This window comes from Mesocricetus auratus, unplaced genomic scaffold (genome assembly GCF_017639785.1).
Source record: "Mesocricetus auratus isolate SY011 unplaced genomic scaffold, BCM_Maur_2.0 Super-Scaffold_100676, whole genome shotgun sequence".
NCBI lineage: Eukaryota > Metazoa > Chordata > Mammalia > Rodentia > Cricetidae > Mesocricetus > Mesocricetus auratus.
In genome coordinates, this window is record NW_024429266.1 from 28,863,065 (window position 1) to 28,870,198 (window position 7,134).

The window sequence follows — 7,134 nt, forward strand, 5'->3', positions numbered from 1 at the left end:
GCATGACAAATGCTTATAAGATACTACTACACCTGTGTAAAGTAAGAAAAATGGAAGAACATACCATTGATAAAATAATAAGTTACAATTTGTTGTGATTAGTATAATTTTACTGTGGTGATTATCATGATAAATTCAACATAGATTGTCCTTTAAATCAGTGTACAAAGAAAAACAGGATGTGGGCTTCCTTCTGGAAGTGTAAATGCAAGAAAGCATGGAAGGGGCTGAGTCCAGCAGGAACAACCCCTTTCTCCAAATCAGAGTGGGTCTTCATCTCATGCTCTTACTTCCTGGCTACAGTAAAGACTCAGGCTCCTCGGTTTCCTCAGTTTTGTTTTCGATGACTGCCCCACAGTCATCACAATGTCACTGACTACAACCAATATCTGTAATCTGAAACAAGGGAATGGACAGTTTGTCTTCATGACATCTGCTGGAAAATCTGCACAAAAGCTTTTCCTCTTTTGGGAAAGCCTCACTTGAACCCAAGATTTCAAAACCAGCATGATAGGCTACAGACCACAGAAATAAGCAGTGAGAGCTCAGCTGACAAAATCCTGAAGGTAACCTACTGGGATCATTCTGATGGAGGAGCCCCACACACAGGGTGGTAGGAATACTTGATTTATGAATAGTCACTGTCACTACTGTAAATTCCCTGTGAAGTCATAGTGCTCCCTCCCTTTCTAAGGTAGGAACCATCTCCCAAACTCCAGCAGTGTATTAATCAATTACTGGGCACATTTTCCCCTATACATTGGTATAGTGGATGACTTCCCAAAACTATGTGTGATTCTGGCAAGGAAGTAATCACAGTCAATACCCCTACTCTCTCAAACAGGTCTTTATGAAAACTTAGAAGGCTGCCCCTTCCACAGTTATCTTCTTTGACAGACAGTTGGTTAATGTTAGTGTCCAGGCAAAGAGGCCTCAATTGAGACATTCACAGATGCCCAAGGACAAAAATTACGACATGTCTAAAGTTGTTGAGCCATAGCTCTCAGAGTGTCCCAGATTCTCTCTGCCAGAAGATAGGAAAGTGCTGTCCCAAGCTAACCTTATATTAACCTTAAAGCATGTGTATTCTTGACTTGCCAGTATACTAACAATAGATCTGTGTCTTAAAGTTGTCTTCGGGCACTGTGCCCTCCCTGTCTGGTTATGGTTTTGCTCCTATGGCCTTGGATACTTAAGTTGCCATGGTAAACGGCTCAGATCCTTATATCTTGCTCTAGGAATGTGCTTTTGACCAATGAGAGAAGTTTCTTTATCACTTCAAAGCTCCTGAAGGAGAGTTTTTAGAATAGAAGAAGAAGCTACAATTAGAAGCTTGGAGAAGTTAGAGGTATGACAGGATTATTACAGTAGAAACAGAACAATAAGGAGCACATGATTGTGTGTGAAGTTACTACAGAAATCTTTTTATCCCCTGCTTTTCTCATGAGATGCATTTCACCTTTGGAACCCTGGGTAGGGCCTAGAGTAATTCTCTTAGCTCTTATATAGAGGGATGGATAGTAAGGAAGGAGGAAAGGAACTTACTAAAACACACTTTGTTCAAAAATATAACAATGGGTCGGAGAGATGGTGCAGTGGTTAAGAACCTCTATTGCTCTCACAGAGAATGCAAATTAGCTCCCAGAACCCACACTGAGCAGCTCACAACTGCCTGTAACTCCAGATTCAGGCATCTAATCCCACTCATGATCTCACAGGCACTGTACCCACATATATAAAGCCACACAGTGTATATATATATATATATATATATATATATATATATATGTATACTCAAAAATAAAACCTTTGAAAAAATAAAGTGTCATAATGATATGTAATGTTTTGCATACCAATTTTCAAAAACTAAATTTTAAATAAGAAAACAATTCAAACCTCTAAAACATTTTTAAGCCTTGCAGTGGTGGTACACAAGCTTAACACCAGAGCTTTGGAGGCAGAGGCAAGTAGATCTCTGAGTTCGAGGCCAGCCTGATTTACAAAGTGAGTTCCAGGACAGCCAGTGCTACACAGAGAAATCCCCTCTTCAAAATCCAAAATAAATCACATTTTTAAAGGAGAGAAAATGAAAAGAAAATTAAAAGATTAAACTGAATTTCAAACCATATTTGTCTGGTCCCAAATCATTTCCCTTGAGTTTTCTGACTTTGTCTTCATTTCATCACCTGCAGTGTTGTCTCTTCCATTTCATAAGTGCCATAACAGGACACTCACACATACCTTGAGATTAATCCTGGGTCATATGGCTGAAGAAGCTGTCAGTTTTAGGATGAAGCAGGTTACTGAAAGTTTTGTTCTTATATGGAGTTCATAGAAAGTCCATTATTGTAGAGCCTACACATAAAACCAATAAGATGGTTTTCTACTAACTTCCAATTTCCTGCATAAATTTCATATAGTGTGCTCACCCATCTCATTCTTTAGTCAACACCTGTCATTTATTCTCAAGTTGGGATATAAAGTGTCCCAAGCCTGATTAACACCTGCCATCTGTAGCGAGAGGTCTAACAATGCACCTGTCATGCTGACCATGCCATCATTCATCTCAACAAGAGAATGAGAAACAGAACAATTGTGTTTGTTGAAGTTTCTTAAATGTAAGTGGGCTTCCTTGAGGAGAAACTGCTAAAAATGTGCCCCTATTATAGAACTAGGTTTCTGACTACTGACCATACAAGGAGTCATTTCGTGAGAACCTACTGATGAACAGGGCATCATGCTAGGTGTTGAAGAAAACCTAAAAAAAGATAGGAGATAGGACTCCTCCACTCTGCAAGAAGCTATTGTCTGTTTTTAGGATTGTTTATGCAACAATAACAAAGTTGTTAAAAACTCAGATGTCAAGTAAGTAAGGACTACTCTCAAGCCTAAGTAAGTCCCAGGAATGAAAAAAACAAAAACAAAACATTTGACTGCAAGCTAGAGATAACATCACAGCTTCAATTCCAGAATCAGAAGAAGCTGGGTAACATGCTTTCTTAAACATGGTGCTTTTTGTCGTCAAAGGAAAAGATCAAACAATAGTTTATCTTCCAGCTCCTTCAGAAGCCAAGCCAGAAAATCCAGCTCACAAATGTACAATGTACCAGGACTTACATAAGCCATTGCACTCTGTTCTTCAAATCAACTTGCTTAATACGTAGTGAAGGCCACAATAACAGCTAGCACAACAATTTTATTCCACACACAGCATTTTCATGAACTCTGAACTTTTTAAAGGTAGTTTCAAACTATTCTATCTTTTAAATGATAGCCTGTCTGAGGAAGTTTTGAACTTCATATAGGTCAATAAATGATATATCTCCTCCATTGGATGGCAGCCTGGGGTTGGGAGAGATAGTGAAATGAACTAACAACTCAGTCTTATGTTTTAAATACACTGTTGTCAGATAATTAGGAGTAGAATGGAAAAACAATATGGAGAGCATTTAACTATGTGTACTTGGAAGGTATGAGTGATTCTTAGAACATTACTTGGTATACTGTAGACAATTACTTACTAAATTAATGTATAAAATGTGTGCACATGTATATGTGTGTACATGTGTTATAGTGACGATATCTGTCTTATTGGCCAAACTCTATTCAATATCTTATAAATCTTTTTGTCCTCACCACCTCCTTCAGTGTTTGACACACGGTCTTGAAATATGTGTTGAACTTGTAAGTCACAATTTGAATAAATCAATTAAGATCCTTCATTTTTATTATTTTGGGGGTTGTTTTTGTTTTTGTTTTTAAAGGTCCTTCATTTTTGGGGTTGCTTTTGTTTTTGTCCAAACACAAAAACATAGTTGGCCTATAAATGATTTTTAGTAATATTGAGGCTTCTTTATTGGAACAGCTGGAAATCACTAGGCACAGGGGTTTGATGTTTTTGTTTGTTTGTTTGTTTGATATTTGATGTTTTTCTTAAGGTCAGGCAGGCATAATTGACATTTATCAGCAACTATATTCCAAAGGGGGTAAATATCCAGGCATCACAGAATAAGTCACTAAAATGAAAAATTATCTTACCCAAAATATCTAGTTATATTAATTAAAGTTTAATCAAAATATAATTTACAATTATATGATGTGAAGTAAAAGGTCTTTTTCTAAATCATCTGTTGTGACTCTTAAGCTAACATTAGCTAAAAGGTCTCCAACTCTGCTTCCTGTTAGCCTTAAGGAGTGTCCCTGGCTTTACTGTCAGATCCCACATGTAGAATGTAGGAACAGAGCAGCTAAATTCTCTGGATTAAACTCTGAACTATGTCCTGGCTCCTAATACCAGCTCCAGCTCATAGGTTCTCTGAAATGGAATGAAATCCAGTAGTTTATCTTGGCCCCTACTTTCAGCCCTGACCAAGACAAGAAATCTTCTAAGTCACAGTGGAAATTTTTCATTCCACAGGGCTCTTGCTTAGCAAGGCTCTGATGATGGCTGCCATCCTGGTGATAATCAGTCCCTCTATCACCTCAGAAGCAACTGTGGAAGCTCTACGTGGGAACTCAGAGTTTCAGGTTCTCTATGGTTTTTGCTCATGGGGTAACATGTGCAGTGTGAGTACAAGTAGCTTTATCCCTTGTCAAAGGACAGCCAGTGAAGGAAGCCCACAGGCCTTGTGATTGGATCCAGCTCTCAACTTTGTATTGCTCAACAGTTCAGTCTACAATCAAAATTCACAGTGAATCACAGTCAAACCTTGTCTGAGAAACTTGATCAAATTTGAACTGACTTGTTCACTCCAGAATGAAATGCAAATTCTTATCATCTAAGTTCTAGAACATTTTGCTTTATTTTTTTCCAGTGAGAATATGTTGCTCATGTTTTATACTCTGTTGTTTACTAGACTGTTGTTTCATCTTGGCTCTTTCCTCCATTCACATATGGACCCCCTGCTCACCAGGGTAAAGCATATTAATAACTTAGTGCATACATGCATCCATATTTTTCTCCTTAATAGAAGGTTATTTCAAATTGTGTAAGTGGGACTATATGTGCTTACAGATGATGAGGAAATCCTGTGTATAAGTCAATAAAGCACTGTTGGCCAATAGGAAAGCAAGATAGGTGGGACTAGGAGCCCAGGAGGACTCTGGGTAGGAGAAACACAGGGAGTCAAGATGTAACCACCATAGGGGTAAGAAGCCCAGACCCGTTTCCCCGCTAAGAGATATACTTAGATTAACAACTATGGGGTAAATACTTAAGTCAGAGATAGCCAGTAAGAAACAAGCAAGGCCAACAGCTTCATAATTAATACAGTGTCTTATGTGTTATTTGGGGACTACAACGTGGCAGAACCCAGGCGACTTGTGGGGAAAAACCAAAGTGGCTGGTAAGGAAAAGGCTTCACTCTACATACATACATATTGAAAAGAATGTTTAAATAAGTTTTCATTTTTCTAATTAAAATGTAATAGCCATTTGTACACATTGTGTCTGCTTTCCATGTTTTAGAAGATTTCTCTAAGCCATCTATTAGAGCTGTAATACCTACATTATAGATTTTTAGTACACATGGACTATTCCTTGGGGGAATTAAATAATATATTCATTTCTCCAAAAATAAGCATTTGTCAAAGACAGACATGTGGCTTCAAAATCATCAACATAAAAGTGACTCATTGCATGCAGTGAAGTTACCATAAAGATTTCAGTAGATTTATCAGCAGAGACTGGAGGGTGGCGCTTTTCTAAGTTCTTAAAGAAGACTGTCAGGAAAAAAACACTATACTAATCACAACTGCCCAGAAGAAATAAACTAGAGATAAAGATACTTTCAAAATCAACAAAACCTGAGAGAGCTTATTACTGGGCCTATTTCATCTTCAAAAAGGCAGTGAGAACTTTCCAGTTGAAATAAAACGTTCAGAAACTATGAAATTATAAAACTCACTGATAATTATGAATAAGAAGAAAAACAGGGCACTGTAATAAGGGGACAGGTGACCATTGTCTTCTACTTCTAGTGTAAAAGTTAAAACACAAGAGCACAGCTTGGGAGACAGCTCAGTTGGTAAAGCACTTGCCTTGAAAGCATGAGAACCTGAGCTGAATCCCTAAAATCCATGTAAAAAACAATCCAGGCATGGTGATAACATGTGGGAAATGGAGACAGGAAGGTGTTTGAGGCTCGCTGGCAAGAGTGTAGTCTATTCAGTGAGTTCCAAGCCACTGAGAGACTCTTTCTTAAAAAGAGATATATGATAATGTTACTGAGGATGACATCCAAGGTTGTCACCTTTATACACAGACACACACACATGCACACACACACACACACACACACACACACACCAATAAATTTTAAAGATGTGCAACTCTAACTTGTTATATCTCATAAAGTTTGAAGTAAAAAGGGGTCTGTACTTTTCTCTTAGGAGGTACTTAGAGATTGAAGGATTGGAGATATGACCATTTTTACCTATCAACAAGGGCAACTTGACTATCTTTCTAGCCCAATAGTGTGGGCCTTGGTGTCAGTAGCCCTCATGACCTGCAGAAGAACCTAAGAGACAAGCCAGCTACCTTGCTGCATTCTCTCTAGAGTATTAGTTTCTCATGTTGTTGTATGAACATAAGCCAATTTGTCTTAGAGGAAGACTCCGTGTCACCATCATCTGCACAGCACAGCATTTGGCAGCACTTGGTAGGAAAAATAAGCAGAAGGATGTGACGCAGCTAGCATGTCATCGCAGGCACAGTGCATTGTGCAATTCATACAAGCCATTTAAATACACTCTGACAATCCATTTCAACTGCAATAATGTGTGTGTATCCATACCTAATTAATCTCCTCTTGGAAGTGTTTTCTTTTAAAATAAGGATGTTAACAAATGGTCATTGTTCTGCATCCAGCTACTTTTTAAACATGACCTAACACCATGCCAGTCATTGTACAAGTTCACTGTTTAAAGTACAGTTCTTTCCTCCTATTCTAGATTATGAGGCATTTTGTGACCACACTCACACTGGAATGGCTCTTTTGGAAAGTACATATTCAACAAACTAAGCTTCAATTTTTCAGGAATATGAATATCTGAATAAGAAGACAATTAACAGAGAAAGTTCCAGGGCATCCTCCAAAACAATACAGAGAAACCCTGTCTCGAAAAACCAAAAAA